Source organism: Vicugna pacos, chromosome 25, assembly GCF_048564905.1.
Source record: "Vicugna pacos chromosome 25, VicPac4, whole genome shotgun sequence".
NCBI classification, from domain to species: Eukaryota; Metazoa; Chordata; class Mammalia; order Artiodactyla; family Camelidae; genus Vicugna; species Vicugna pacos.
The window spans coordinates 138073-146467 of NC_133011.1; the positions used below are offsets into that span (position 1 = coordinate 138073).

An 8395-nucleotide genomic window follows, 5' to 3' on the forward strand; every position below is an offset into this window, starting at 1 on the left:
CTTGGCCTGGCACTTCGAGTGGGAGCATTCCCTGTCCCAAAGCCTCGTGCTCTGGGCCCTTGCAGACCTGACGTGGCCTCAGCCTGAGGCTCAGGGCCCGTGGTGAAGCTGAGCATTTTAGTGCAGGGTCTGCCGGAGGCTCTGACACTTCTGGGCTGTGGGACTTTGTCCAAGATGATAATAATTCCTCCCCGAGTTTCAGATTTCCTTGCCTGTGAGCCGGGGTAGTAATAGTTTCTGAGATGATTGTAATGATTCAGTAACGGGCGCAGCGTGTGCTGGCAGGTAGCTGGTGTTTAAGGAGCAGAAGTCGCAGTCACTCTGTCAGCCTCTCACTGTGCGCTCTGTGCTTTGAGAGGTTGTGTGTTTGGTGAAAGTCCCGCCCAGACCCTAGGGTCTAGATGAACTGTTGTTCCTTTACTTTCCCTTCCTTTTCCTCTTTCCCTTCTCTGTGTCCCATGTTTAGGTAGCAGATTCCTCTATTTCAGGGAATACAGGCCTTTCTAGTAAAAGGACAGGCGGATCGCGGAGAGGTGGGACCCGGAGGGGGTCTGGAGCATCTGCACAGCGCTGCTTCCCTGCGTTACTGCATCCGGTCCCGCCAGGGCACTAAGTCAGCCTTTCTCTTCCTTCCTGTGTCATCGGGTCTCTGTTTTAAGGGAAAACTTTTTTAGGGGTCTTTTTTCACTGCCATGTTTCGTTCAGGTGCTTGTTGCTTTTCTCCCTGTGCTTCAGCGTTCCGAGGAGAGAATTCAGCTGTGCAGCCTCCTCTCCAAGCTCTATGAGTTGATCGGCTTCCACTGGAAGTCTGTCTCCTTCAAGCGGGTGGCCCCCGTGCGGCGCGAGGCCCCTGGCATCCCGGAGCCTGGCGGGAAGGCCTGCTCCCTCCTCCTCCTGCAGACGCTTCCTGGCTACAGTCTGTCGCTGGTCCTGCAGGACTTCAGCAAAGGTGTTAGAACTAAAACATTGCTTCAGTCCCATTAACCATGCCTGGTTTGGGCCCTGATGTCCTGTCTCATCAGGGTGAATCCTGATTCGTGTAGAACAGGGCTGAGCAGAATTTTTTCTGATAAGGGCTTGGGAGTAAATATTTCAGGGTCTGCAAACCTCCTGATCTCTGGTGCAGCTGCTCAGCTCTGCTGTTCAGATGCCAGAGCAGCCGGACAGTCCACACACCCACAGAGCTTTATTAACAGCGGTGGCTGGGGCTGGATTGGGTGTATGAACTGCAGTTTGTCCCCACAGCCTCCTCACTATTGACACCTGCACCAGAGCGTGCATTTGTGACAATGGTTGAACCTACACTGACACGTCAACATCACCCAGAGCCCATACTTGACACTAGGATTTACACTTGGCGGTGTGCACTCTGTGGGTTTGGTCAGATGTACAGTGACATGTATCCACTGTCACAGCATCATACAGAGTAGTCTGTCTTAGTGACACTAAAAATGCTCCGTGCTGCACCTCATTCATTGCTCCTTCCCCTCTAGCCTCTGACAGTCACTGATTTTTAGTCTCTGTGGTTTTGCCTTTCCCAGAACACCATACAGTTGGAATCAGACAGTTGCAGAACCTTCCCAGATTGGCTTCTTTCACTTAGTAATATGCATTTAAGGTTCCTCCGTGTCTTTCCATGCCTTGATATCTCACTCCATTTTAACACAAAATAATAGTCCATTTTTGGCCTGGACCACAGTTTATTTATCCATTCACCTACTGAAGAAGAGCTTAGTTGCTTCTGAGTTCTGGTGATTATGAATAAAGCTGCTATTAACATCTGTATGCAGATTTGTGTGTGGACATAAGTTTCCATTTCGTTGAGTAAACACCGAGGAACACAGTTGCCGGATCATATGTTAGGAGTACGTTTAGTTTTGTAAAAAATTGCCAGACTGTCTTCCAAAGTATCTGGGCCATTTTACATTCCCACCAACAATGCATGAGAATTCCTGACGCTCCACATCCTCACCAGCATTTGTTGCTGTCAGTGTTCTGCGTTTTGGCAGTTCTGACAGGTGTGCAGTGGTACCACGCTGTTTCAGTTGGCATCCCCTTTATGACAGATGCTGTGGAGCATCTTTCCATAGACTTCTTTGGCATCTAGATTTCTTCTTTGATGAGGTGTGTGTTCAGGCATTTTGCTCAGTTTTTAATCAAGTTATTCATCCTTCTTGTTGAGTTTAAAGAAATTTTGGTATATTCTGGATATCAGCCCTTTATCAGTGTGTCCCTGCCCTTCACCTGCAGCACCGGAGTTGTCCTTTGGGTCTCAGTGGAGTGTCAGCTCTTCAAAGAGGTTCCCTGTCTTCCCTCAGCCTAAATACAGTCCTTGTATTTTTCTCTTTCATTGACTCATTTTGTTCTTTTTAAATAGCATTTCCCACAATTTGTTAGTACATTAAAAAAAAAGGCAATGATTGAACACTGCCTCCCCCACCAGGCTGTGTGCCCTGTGAGAGCAGAGACCCTGCCCCCACTCACCATGTCCCATGACAGCACATGGCAGATGCCCATGTAAATGTGTGTAACATGGGGCCAAACCTTATGAGCAGCTATGACGACATGTGTTGGCTACCATTTATTGAATAGAGTTTGTTTCTTGAACTTAATTATTAAATCACATGAATGAAACATGTTTCTTTTTAAAAATAAAACAACAAAGCACACCTCCGTGTGATTGGTACTTTCTACTTAGACTTCTGACCCAGGAGGGGACGTTCACTGTCATTTTGTGGAGGTGGTTGGGGAGGTAAAGTAGGAGAGTGAGATCAAATAAAGTAAAAATGATAACTATCAGCTGGCCTTATTTTCACTAAGAAATAAAAGTTACTTTAAACCCTATCAGCAGTTGTTCTGTTGTTTTAAACATTTCTCATAGAAGTAAATGGAAGCCCACTAAACCCTGAAAGGGAGATTATGTGCCCAGGTCCTGAAAAGTGTTTATGTCTATTTCTTGAGACGCATTTTCCTGCTGGTTACAGAAAGTCGAGGTGGGAACACAGCCATACACTGTGTGTGTCTGCCGGCTTCAGGGGCTGCTCACAGTCATTTTCATTTTCTTGTGTTGCAGTGTATGAAGGTTTTCCATCAGACCATTTGCTCAGCCCTTTCCTGAATGAGGGATTGAATTTTCCACAGGAAATCTTATGAAAGAGAGTGACAAGGCACATGGGTTTCCCAAAAAGCAATAGTTGATGTAATAAACTCTTACATTGGTGAACTTTTTGAATACAAGCGGGTTGAACATTTTATCACTAGGTCATATGCCACAAATATGTCTTAAGTTTAAAAAGATTCAGATTTTAAAGAAGAAGCAGTTTGAATCAAGTAGAAATTATAATTTGTACACTATTTGTTGTTAGAAGTTATACTCAGTCTTATCATAATTGCCTGTGGTAAGAACTGGATCATTATTTATTTATTTAAAAAAAATCCACTAGGTGCTATTTGCCCCATTCTTGATGCGGCAGTGCTGAGGTTAGTTAAGTTCGGGCATTTAGGATTCTTAACTAGGTTTTCCGGACATTGATTTCAGCCTCTTTATCTTTTTTAGAATCGCTTCTTTTGTGTCGGCCTTTGGTGTTTTGACAACGTGGATATACTGCACGGATCTGCCTTTCCATTTTTTCCTGTCTTTGTGGGAAAAGATTTCTGTAAGACAGACTACTAGAATATTAAGGATTTTGTGTGGGGTAAGTTTGGTCAGTTCTAAGTATTTCAATTTATACGTATCAATACTTGGTATTCCGCTAATGACAGTAAAATTATAAACTAACTTAAGTATACACCAGTAAGTATAGTACAATAAGCCCATCACCCAGATTAAGGAATTCACAAACTTTTCCATATTTCCTTTATTAAGACCTTTGTTCTTTTATTTGTCCTTTGTTGAAGTATTTGACAGCAAATCCAAGAAGACATGTCATTTTACCCTTTGTACTCAAGTAGGCATGTCTGAAAAATGAGGGTCTTTTCTTTAATCAGGTTTTACCATTTGACCGATGTGCTCGTTAAGTACCAGCTGTATCAGGCATCTCACTAGGCATTAGGGATCCTTGGGGCAATGAGACAGTCCTGGCTCCCAAGGAAGTTAAGGGCTGATGGAAGAAACCACCACAGGAGCTTAGGTGCCTCACCTAATGTCCCTGTTGGATGACACCAATTGGACAAAATTTGTGCACAATACAGTAGGATTCACAGAAGGGACTGGTCAGACTTGTAGGGCAGGCCGTGAGAGAGGCGGTCAGCAGGGCTACAAGAGGAAGAATCATTTGTTCAGAATCTGAAATCCTTTCTGCCAACCTTTCTACCAAGCCCCCAGGGCCCATCGCACAGAAACCTGTGCTGTAACTGTTTTTGATTCCTGTTACCACATCTCCTTCAGGAAGGATTTTAAGGTGGAAAATATTTAAAATCCGTAATTGTTGCCAGAAGGGACATAGAACAAGGAACATGTAAACAACACAAACGTCCACCAGCACATGACTGGATAAAGAGGAGCTGATACGTATATACAATGGAATACTACTCAGCCATAAAAGATGCCATTTGCAGCAACATGGATGGACCTGAAGACCGTCATTCTAAGTGAACTGGGGTTGAAAGAGAAAGAAAAATGCCATATGACTTCACTTATGGGGAATCTAAAATTAATAGCAATAATAATAAGACCACAAATGAAATAAATATTTTCATTTCTTGAATATATGTAAGTACATCTGACTGTCCTTTGTGATTGGATTACCATATTGTGTTTATTATTCTTTTGTAGATGTCCTTATTCCTCTGGTAACTGTAATTTTAAAAATCTAAAGCTCTAATCTGTTGTTGGAAACAATAATTAGTACATATATGTAAACTAAAAATGCAGTATACTCTATACATGTATTTACATGCAATATATTTATGTGAAGTTGAACTGTAATAATTCTACCTGATAAAACTGAAAAAGGAAAAAAATAAAAAATTTATTTAAAAAAACACCCCTCTTTAGATATTAAAACGTTCATTTCTGAGATTCTGTGAAAGACAGAATGGAAGTAGGTTTTTAAGATTTTCTCCTTGCGCCTCAGTGAGCAGCCTGGGCTGCACACCTTGGCCGCCACAGGCACCCAGGACTTGCCTGCTTGCTCCTCACTTGTTGGGAGGAAGGTTAGCTGCCTCAGGAATATTTATGCTCCTTGAAGTTGCTGAAAACCCCACAGAGCTTCTGTTTACATGGAGAGTGTCTGTCAATAAACCCCATTTTAGAAATTAGAACAGAAAATTTAAACCCGAGAACTGACAAGCATTCACTGTCCCAGCACATGGTCAAAGCAGTGCTGCCACGGTGGGGTTGTTTTGGTTCAAAAAAAAAAATGCACCGTACACTCAAGAATGAGTGTGAAGCCACAGATCTCATCTCAGCAATGCTATGAAGAGGTGGGACCCAATGCCCCTAAAACAGTGCTGAAGTCCCCAGATGTCCCAGAACACACAGAGCCATGGGACCAAGAATCCAGTGTCTCGTGGATCATCAGCAGTGGGGACCGCGTCCTGGGTCAGGAGGAGCAGAAGTAGGGATAGCAGGCACACAGTCCTTTTGACAGCAAAGCTTTAAAGGTTTTGATCTGACTGAAAGTTTGGCAAAGATTTGCACTTAGACTAAAACATTTCCTCTCCTGGAGACGTTAGAAGGATAACACTGATTAATAGAGGATGATTGTAATGGATTAATTATGATACTGATGACATGGGCTGTGAACACTAACCCTGCACTCAGTGTAGACTAAGACTTTTATGTACACAATTCATTAGGTCTCCACACCCCTGCAAGGTGGCATTAAGCACTCATACAACCATGAAACCAGTGACTATAAAACAGTCACAAGCCTTCCTCTCCAGCATGAGGTAGCAAAACCAGCAAGGATTTTCAATGACAAAAGCCAAAATCATATATATTTGGGAAAGAAAGCAAACAAAACACTGAAGAACAATAAACCAAAAGAGCAGATGAAATGGAAACTTTTACTGAAGAAAGCAATGATTGATTCAATTAAAACAGGTAATGTCCCTGCTATAATTGAACCATCAATCCAAATTTTTGGAAAAGTGGGTTGTGAAATTACTGTCTCATTTAATATTGGAATTCCTAGTTGGACCAATTTGATATGCATCACTGGAGCGATGTTAGCTATTTAGGTAAATAACAATATTCCTATTTTTTGTTAACAGGAATCATAACACAGGACTCCAGATCTAGGGAGAGAATGCAAACAACTACTATCATACTCCATCCAGTAAGGACACGTGTCCCTGTGTCACCAAAGCAATGAGAATTTGCACACAGAAAACACAGTTCTCCAGTTGTGACAAGTACGAGACCGTGAGCCATGAATTACGAGAACAAGCAACTGTGTAAATGCAATGGGAAAAAATTTTTATCATCTTGAAAACATCACTGATGCACTAAGTAAGAAAAAGAATTGTTTTACTAACAAATCTAACTGACACAGGGGTTTTTCCAAGTGAGAAGGTAATTCCAAAAAGTGCAGTAAAATGAGTTAAGATGATCTGTGCAGTGACTGAGCTGATATTAGACTGACCAGCATCACGATTTCCGGTTTTACACTTGCTCTCTACTCGTCACCTCTGACACAAAAATGCAACATATGATTTTTTTCTTTAGTGAAAAAAAAAGATAAATAAAATCTAACTAGAGGATGTGGTATGGAAAGCAGTAATGAAGTTGTCTAACCTAATAATGCAGCCAGTGTAATGTAGCACTTATTCGGGAACTAGAATTTTTTAAATCATGATTTATTTTGTATCCTATTTCTATCCTAAAGGAGGCACTTAAAGTTTTCTACTTTATTCAACATATCTTGTGGGGGTTGTGATATACACTGGTATGGCAGTTTTCAGAGACTTAAAATCGCCTCTGTGGTTGTGGTCAGGAAAGGCAAGGCTCCCTCACAGCTGCGAGGGAGAAGGAATCCCCGGAGTCCGCCTCCGGGCAGCTTCCGAACCGCATGTGCTTGCACATGGCACGGGACACCATCAGCAAGTGTAACTCTGACAAGGAGATTTCCCCGGGGCCTGGGAGGTGCTCTAACATTGTGAAGCCACTTGTTTCCCAGTTAGGCAAGGCTTGGAAAAATAGTTTATTAGAAGTGACTCCCTTTGTATGTGCCTTTTGTCCTGAGAGGTCACTAATTAGCATAAATATAAAATACCCCATAATATAAGAATTTAGGTACCCCATCTTTCCATCTACCTGTCTATTTGTTTATCATATTTATACTTAGGTTACACTTCCTATGATGTTCAATTCCGGGCACCAAAAAAAAACGGTTACAAAATATTTCTTATAAAAAGTGGGAATGGGTCTAAGGGTTAAAAACCACTACTGCTAACAATAAAAGCCAGATAATATTTTTAATCTCCAGTGCATCAGACCTTCCTGAATTCCTCCCTTAAGTTCACTGTTACAACAGTAATGGAATCTCTGTCCTTCCAAGACTCGGGCCTGATCGCCACCCATCCAGATATCTGTCTATGGGTCCCTACTTGTCCTCGAGGTCCCCGAACACACCTTATGGGTTGAAATTTCTTCAGTGTCCCTACTGTAGGGGAAACCTGGAAGTCCCAGGCACTGTCCAGGAGTCACACCTACCTGCAAAAATCAAAGTCATGTGACTGAAACGGGACAACCCAGATGGTGTGATAGGGCTGAAAGCTCACCAAAAACAGGTTTGGGGGCCTAACCCAAGCCCTCCGGCTCCTAACATTAAGAAGGACAGGGAGGCCCAATTAGCCACGAGACTGCGGGGCTTCATTACTCCATGAATAAAGGATTTGTGCCAGTGCCACCTTTAGACAGGGAACCCCAGAACCCAGACTTGGAAGCATCCTGTCCCCTACCCTCTGAACAAATATCTTCTCAAGACACATAGTGAGAGATAGGAGCCCCGGTGAGCTCTGGAATAAGATGCAATCTGAAAGACTGCTGGTAACAAATGGTGTGGAGCTCGGGCAGCCCCCAGGGCCACCAGACCTTTTGGTACCACTGATGCCCACACTTCCATCCACAACAGTTTCTTCAGGACATTTATGCACATATAACCATCACACAAAAATGATTGCTTAGACATATTATAAGAGAAATAACATTATGAGAATGTCAAATTCATGACAAGTCAGAGTCAAGACCCAAGAGTATTTACTGGATGAGATCTCACGTGTGCTCCACAGTGAGCTTTAAACCCTTAGGACACAGTCATGGAACAGTAGGCATTTTCTTTCTTTCCTCCAAGTTGGCTTTACTGGAGAACTCCGTAGACACAGGAAGACTCTGGATCCCACCTCTACTACTTACACAAAGGACTCATCATGTGGATTGGGATCAGCGCTG

At 42.8% G+C, this 8395-nt stretch overlaps 1 long non-coding RNA gene across 1 annotated transcript; it reads left to right on the forward strand.

The window, feature by feature from the left end:
• The first annotated feature begins 853 nt into the window (after positions 1–853).
• On the forward strand, positions 854–6466 carry LOC140689211 (uncharacterized). The gene is made up of 3 exons (XR_012064095.1): positions 854–949; positions 3557–3695; positions 6217–6466. It is a non-coding gene; the product is annotated as an uncharacterized lncRNA (long non-coding RNA).
• Positions 6467–8395: the final 1929 nt, after the last annotated feature.